Consider the following 6497-nt stretch of genomic DNA (forward strand, 5'->3'; position numbering starts at 1 on the left):
TAAGTGGAAGAAGCCATTCACAAAAGATTACATATTGTATGATTATGTGAAATGACCAGAATAGGCAAAATGACAGAAAGTAGATTAGGGAGTGCCTAGGGCTGAGAGGGAAAGGGAGAATTTGGGAGTGATGATTATAGAGTATGGGGTTCCTTTTTGGGGTGATGAAAATGTTCTAAAGATGATTGTGATGGTTGTACAATTCTGTGAACATAATGAAAACCAGTCAATTTTAGACTTTAAATAGGTGAATTTTATGGTATGTAAATTATATTTTAATAAAGCTATTGTAAAGATATACCTACCCCTCCAAGAAGATGTGTATCACCTGTCCTAGTTTAAGTTCAAGACATTCCCTTTACAGAGTTTTCACTGATTAATAGCAATTTATCAATTTGGTTGTCCCTGTTCTCCTAATTATACATTTGTAATTTATCTTAGGACTTCTGTCTGTTGTGTTTACCTCTAATATTCATTAGTCATTGCATGTTTGTGTGTAGAGATTATGTCTTAATGTCTGCTACCAATATTGATGTCATTTTAGTGCTGTACTGATAGATAACTCTGGAATGCTTATTGATTATTTAGTGAGTTTCCTATTTTTAAGGAACCTATCAACATGGTTGGTGTTCTTTTATTCAGAGTGATTTAGATGTACAGTGGTTATAAAGTTATATTTTATATGGATTAGAAAACAATTTACATGGATTAGTAAAGGATATGCATAAAATTTTCAAAATCTTGCAAATACATGTCTCTGTGTGGAGTTCATTGGTTTAAATGTCATTAACAAAAATATATTTGTCGAGTATGTATTATAAGTAAATGTGCTGAGCTCTAGTAAGATACAGGAAAGTATTGTAAATATACCTGTTCTTAATAATCTTACAGTCTGATTGGGAGAGTGGTTTTGGAGATAAACTTGAAAGATAGAGGATTAGACAAATTAAGTACTAAAAAGAATTCTGGGGCTCTCTGGCAGATTGATGTGGGCCAGAGTTATTCAGAAAGTCTCTATGGCAGAATAAGACTTCCAGATAGTCTTGTTAAAAAAATTATTCTTGTTTTTTTAGGTACAAAACTCAAAACATGAACAACGATATATATTACCAATGTTCAAAGCTGATTTGTCTAGAACTGGAATACAGTTGCCTACAACATATTCCAGAGGAATTAGAAAAGTCAAAGTAATGGATAACAGAAAAGATCCTCCATTCTTCAATGAAGATAACGTGGGACCATTTTACTACAAACTTCCTTTCTATGATACCATGGAGCTCTTCATTGAAACGTTGACTGGAACATGTTTTGAGCTGAGAGTTTCACCCTTTGAAGCTGTTATTTCTGTGAAAGCAAAAATTCAAAGATTGGAAGGTACTAGTTTTTCTTTGCTTTTAGGGTGTGAAGATTAAATTTGTTCATCAAGAGTGTATAATAATTCTAACTTTTCTTACGGATAAAATGTCAAACCTATATGGAATTAGGAAGAATAGGATAATGTACCCCCACAGGCCCCTTACTCAGCTTCAACAGTTATCAATTCATGAACTATCATGTTTCCATTCCTATATTCCTCCCACCCCCTTCCATTTCTACCAGATTCTTTTGAGGGAAATTCCTGGCATCGTGGCAATAGTACATGAAATAATATTTTAAAATACTTTTTCAATAGGTTATGATGACATGCAAAATCTGCCATAAGTTCCTTACAGTTACTTTCAATGGGAAATCATAACTGAGTTCCCTTTTAGCTATTTACCTATTTATACTACTTTGCAGATACCTTTCTTTTTTATTTTTATTTTTATTATTTATGTATTTATTTAAAATATGGAATGCTTCACGAGTTTGCATGTCATCCCTGCACACGGGGCCATGCTAATTTTCTCTGTATCGTTCCAATTTTAGTATATGTGCTGCCAAAGCAAGCACTAGTTTTCTTTTTTTAATGTGGAGATTTTCTAAGAGTTTTGGCTTACATATACATATATTTGAAGTTTCCTCAGTATAGCAGGGATGCTGAATATGGTGCAGTGTCTCTGTGGTTTACGTGTTTGTGAAAGGTGTCATAAATTAGTTTGTGTTAAAATTAGAGTCTTTTTCTTTGTACTTTGCAGATTTCTGAAATAAGTGGTATTTGCCATTATAGTTGTTAGAACCCAGTATGTACTTGAAAATTAAATTGTTCTCTATAACACTAAATGGATCTTGCTGTAATTTAGAAGTAGTAACTAGCATTGCCCCCTAGTCCAGTTTAAGTTCAGAATTGTAGAAGGATGATTAGGGTTGGAATCTTGTATCTTTGTAAAGGCAAGGATCCTGGTGACTGAGCTTCTAAATATTTGCTGTTCTCTACTAACTAACTTCTATTAAGTTAGTGGCCCGCTGAGTCCAGTGACCATATTAGTATATCCAGTAATGGCACACGAAACCTCTTTCCCTCAAGTGATTTGCCGAGACATGGAGTCAGAATAGGTTATTTTGACATTATTCTGCCTTTTTATTAATATGATGGCATAATGATATCTTTTTAGGAGCAGGAAGATAAAACCCTCTTGTGTTCTAAATAATCTCTGTATTTTCCACCTTTCATGCATTTTGAATAATCTTCATGCAGGCAAAGCACTTTATTTTTTTTTAAAGATTTTATTTATTTATTTGAGAGAGAGAAAGAGAGAGAGAGCACATGAGAGGGGGGAGAGTCAGAGGGAGAAGCAGACTCCCTGCTGAGCAGGGAGCCCGATGTGGGACGCGATCCCGGGACTCCAGGATCATGACCTGAGCCGAAGGCAGTCGCTTAACCAACTGAGCCACCCAGATGCCCCGAAAACATAACGATTTTTAATATGAATGGACATCATCAGCTATCAAAACTTGTAAGTTATACTATAATAAATAAGAGTGTAATATTGGCATATGAAGACACAGACATAGATCAGGTGATCAAGAGTTGCGTTTACATATCAAAATGTCATACATGACAGGTATGAAATTAATTTGGTGAGAAAAGTTTAGAGTAATTCAATAAATGGTATTTAAAGACCAGTTATCTATGTAGTGGGGAAAAAAAGGATCCCTATTTGATACTGTATCAGTCAGAATAAAGTAGGTTATGCTGAATCTTCCCCAAATGACCCCAGAGACATTAGTAGCTTACAACAAAAATTGATTTCTTGCTCATGTTACATGTCCACTGCATGTCAGCAGGGGGGTTCTGCCCACTACAGTTATTCAGGGAGAGAGAGACTGGTTAGAGACTTCTATTCATACTTTATTGACCAGAACTAATAACATGGTCCCACCTACTCATAAGAAGGCCAGGAAAAAAATCCTATCCCATGCATGGAAGAGAATTCTTTACTAGGGAGCAGTAATGCCAAGGACTGGATGTCTAGGAAATCCGCGCTGCCGGTGATGATCATGAACCAAATGACAATAATCCCTTACATTTCTTGGCACATCTTTTCTTTCCAAATTCCACTGGATTATTTTTCATATCCTCTGGGTAGTATGCACTCTCCTTTGCAGACCAATGCTCTAGGTGATAAGCTCCAAAAATTTCACCTTCTCTGGAAAACTAAGAGAGCTAAATTACATCTTCTCCCAAGGACATAGTTCTTATATCCACAGGTGCATACTGCACTATCTCCACAGAGTAACCATTTTCCCCTGATGAAGAACATAGATGCTCTGCTAAATGTTTTACATTTATTAACTAAGAATCCTAAGAACAACTTTTTATGACTGGTACTATTATTATTCCAATTTTAAATTAGCACAAGTGAGGTAAATAGTGGTTAAGTAATCTGTTCAGCTAGAAATATGAATTCAGGCAGTCTGGCTTCTGTGCTCCTGTCCCTTCAAGGCCTATTTAAAGTTCCCTTGCAGGTTCTGCTCCTTTCTTGCTACAGCCTCATCATTCCTTTTTTTTTTTAGTTAACATATTATTTGTTTCAGGCGTACAGGTCTGTGATTCATCAGTCTTACACAATTCACAGCACTCACCATAGCATCCCTGTTGTGTACTTTTTCATTAGATTTCTTAACATATTAATCATAGTTATTTTAATCTCCCTGTCTGATAATTGTAAAATCTATCATATATGAGTCCGGTTCTGATGTTTGTTTTATTTCTTCATACTGTGATTTTCTTTGAGTATGCCTTGTAATTTTTTTTTTTTTTTGAGAGCAAGATGCAATGTATTAGGTAATAGTAACTGAATTAAATAGGCCTTTAGTGTGAGCTTTTATATTAAACTAGCTAGGAGTTGGGCTTTGTTTAATGTTTGTTGTAGCTATAAGTGCCAAGGCTTCAAATTCCTCTAGTTTCCTTGTTTTGTCTCCCCTGTTGTCTTTGGGTTTCCCTAAGAACTCCTCCTTTGAAAGAATCTGTGTCTTGTAACTCTTTCACCTGTATTCTGCTGTTATTATGTTAGATCCCTGTTAGTGTGGTGGTAAAGTATCAGGGAAGGGAAACCATCTATAATCTTATAATTCAGTCTCAGTCTTCTGGTGGACCTGTGTTCCTAGGCCATGACCTTCATTGTGTTTGTTACTGTCTCCCCTCCCCCCATTCCTGTCTGGAATCAGTGAAATATCCTTACCCCAGATGAGATAAGATTCTGATAAAGTGAGTATAGACCTTTATTATGGAAACTGCTCTAAACTTTTTCTTAATGTTTGTTTCTACTCCCTCTGCCTGAGCTACAAGAGGATCTTTCTTGACTCTTCACAGTGAGAACCAGGTGGGATTCCTAGAGATAAAACTCTCAGTAGTATTGGAGGCCAAAACTATGGCCTCCAGGAATTCCTCAATCTCATGCTAGTCCATACTCAACCTCTACCAGTTCATTAAAGTTACCATTTAAGTGTTCCTTCAGGTAAGCAGATCTTGGCTGTAACTCTCAGGATTTTCATCTCTCTGTAGATTTTGGGGTGATGGTTTGCCCTCCTACCTGTGTCTCCAGTGGATTGAAGAAGGGTTGCTGGTTTTCAGTTTGTTCAGCTTTTTTTTTGTTTTAAGTATGGGAATGGCAACTTATAAGCTCTTTACATGTAGTATCTGAAACTGGAAGTCTCAATATTATTTTTAGGGTAACCACATCTGTCAAGACCCTATTTCTGAGTGAGGTCATATGTTGAGGTATTGAGGTTTAGGGTTAAGACTTCAACATATGAACTTTTGGGAGACACAGTTCAACCCATATCTAGTATATAGGTCTATTGTTATTGGCAAACATTACTGTCATGTAACTATCACCACAATCAAGATAAAGAACAGTCCCATCACCCACCAAAATCCTCCTGTGCTTTTGTGGTTAACCTTTTTATGTAAACCCAGCTCCTGGCACTCACTGACCTACCTCTGTCCCTGTAATTTTGCCTTTTCTAGAATTTCCTATAAATGGAATCACATAGGGATGCCTGGGTGGCTCAGTCGTTAAGCGTCTGCCTTCGGCTCAGGTCATGATCCCAGGGTCCTGGGATCGAGCCCCACATGGGGCTCCCTGCTCAGCAGGAAGCCTGCTTCTCCCTCTCCCACTCCCCCTGCTTGTGTTCCCTCTCTCTCTGTGTCTCTCTCTGTCAAATAAATAAATAAAATCTTTAAAAAAAATAAATGGAATCACATAGTATGTAGCCTTTTAAGTCTGATTTCTTTCACTTATATATAATACATAATACATAATGCATTTGAGATTTATCAACATTGGTACGTGTATCAGTAGTTTATTCTGTTTATGGCTGAGTAGTGTTCCCCTGTATGACTACTATACCATACTTACTTCCAAATTTAGGGATGTGTGAGTTGTTTTCAGTTTGTGGTGATTATGAATAAAACCATTATAAACTTTGATGTAGTTTTTTATGAGAGTATAGGGTTTCATTTCACTTGGATAAATACCTAGGAGTGAAATTGCTGAGTTTTATAGTAAGTGTACATTTAATTTAATAAGAAACTGCCAAACTGCTTTACAGAGTGGCAGTACCATTTTGTATTTCTGTGAGTAATGTCTAAAAGTTCTGGTTGCTCTGTATCCTCATCAGCATGTGGTGTTGTCTAGGTTGTTTTTGGTTTTGTTTTTTGCCGTTCTGATAGATACTGGTGATATCTCATTGCAGTTTTACTTTGCATCTCCCTAATGATTAATGATAATGAATAATTTTTTTATTTGCTTATTGGTCATCTGTTTGTCTTCTTTCATCAAGCACAAAATAAGAGGGTAAAAATAAATAAGAATATATCAGTAATCCCAATAATGTAAAGTGGATTAAAAAAAAAAAAACAAAAAAACCTCTCTAGGGTGCCTGGGTGGCTCAGTTGGTTAAGCGACTGCCTTCGGCTCAGGTCATGATCCTGGAGTCCCGGGATCGAGTCCCACATCGGGCTCCCTGCTCAGCAGGGGGTCTGCTTCTCCCTCTGCCCTCTTCCCTCTCGTGCTCTCTGTCTCTCATTCTCTCTCTCTCAAATAAATAAATAAAATCTTTAAAAAAAAAAA

The 6497-nt window shown here is 36.5% G+C and overlaps 1 protein-coding gene and 1 non-coding gene across 2 annotated transcripts in view; both read right to left on the reverse strand.

The window, feature by feature from the left end:
* The window catches only part of MARCHF8 (membrane associated ring-CH-type finger 8), a 159382-nt gene that overhangs the window by 138005 nt on the left and 14880 nt on the right, over positions 1-6497 (reverse strand). The gene's annotated exons all lie outside the window — the stretch shown is intronic.
* On the reverse strand, positions 1825-1932 carry LOC115944273 (U6 spliceosomal RNA). The gene has a single exon (XR_004078841.1). It is a non-coding gene; the product is annotated as a U6 spliceosomal RNA (small nuclear RNA).

This window comes from Leptonychotes weddellii, chromosome 6, assembly GCF_054177405.1.
Source record: "Leptonychotes weddellii isolate Sample4059 chromosome 6, ASM5417740v2, whole genome shotgun sequence".
Classification (NCBI taxonomy): domain Eukaryota; kingdom Metazoa; phylum Chordata; class Mammalia; order Carnivora; family Phocidae; genus Leptonychotes; species Leptonychotes weddellii.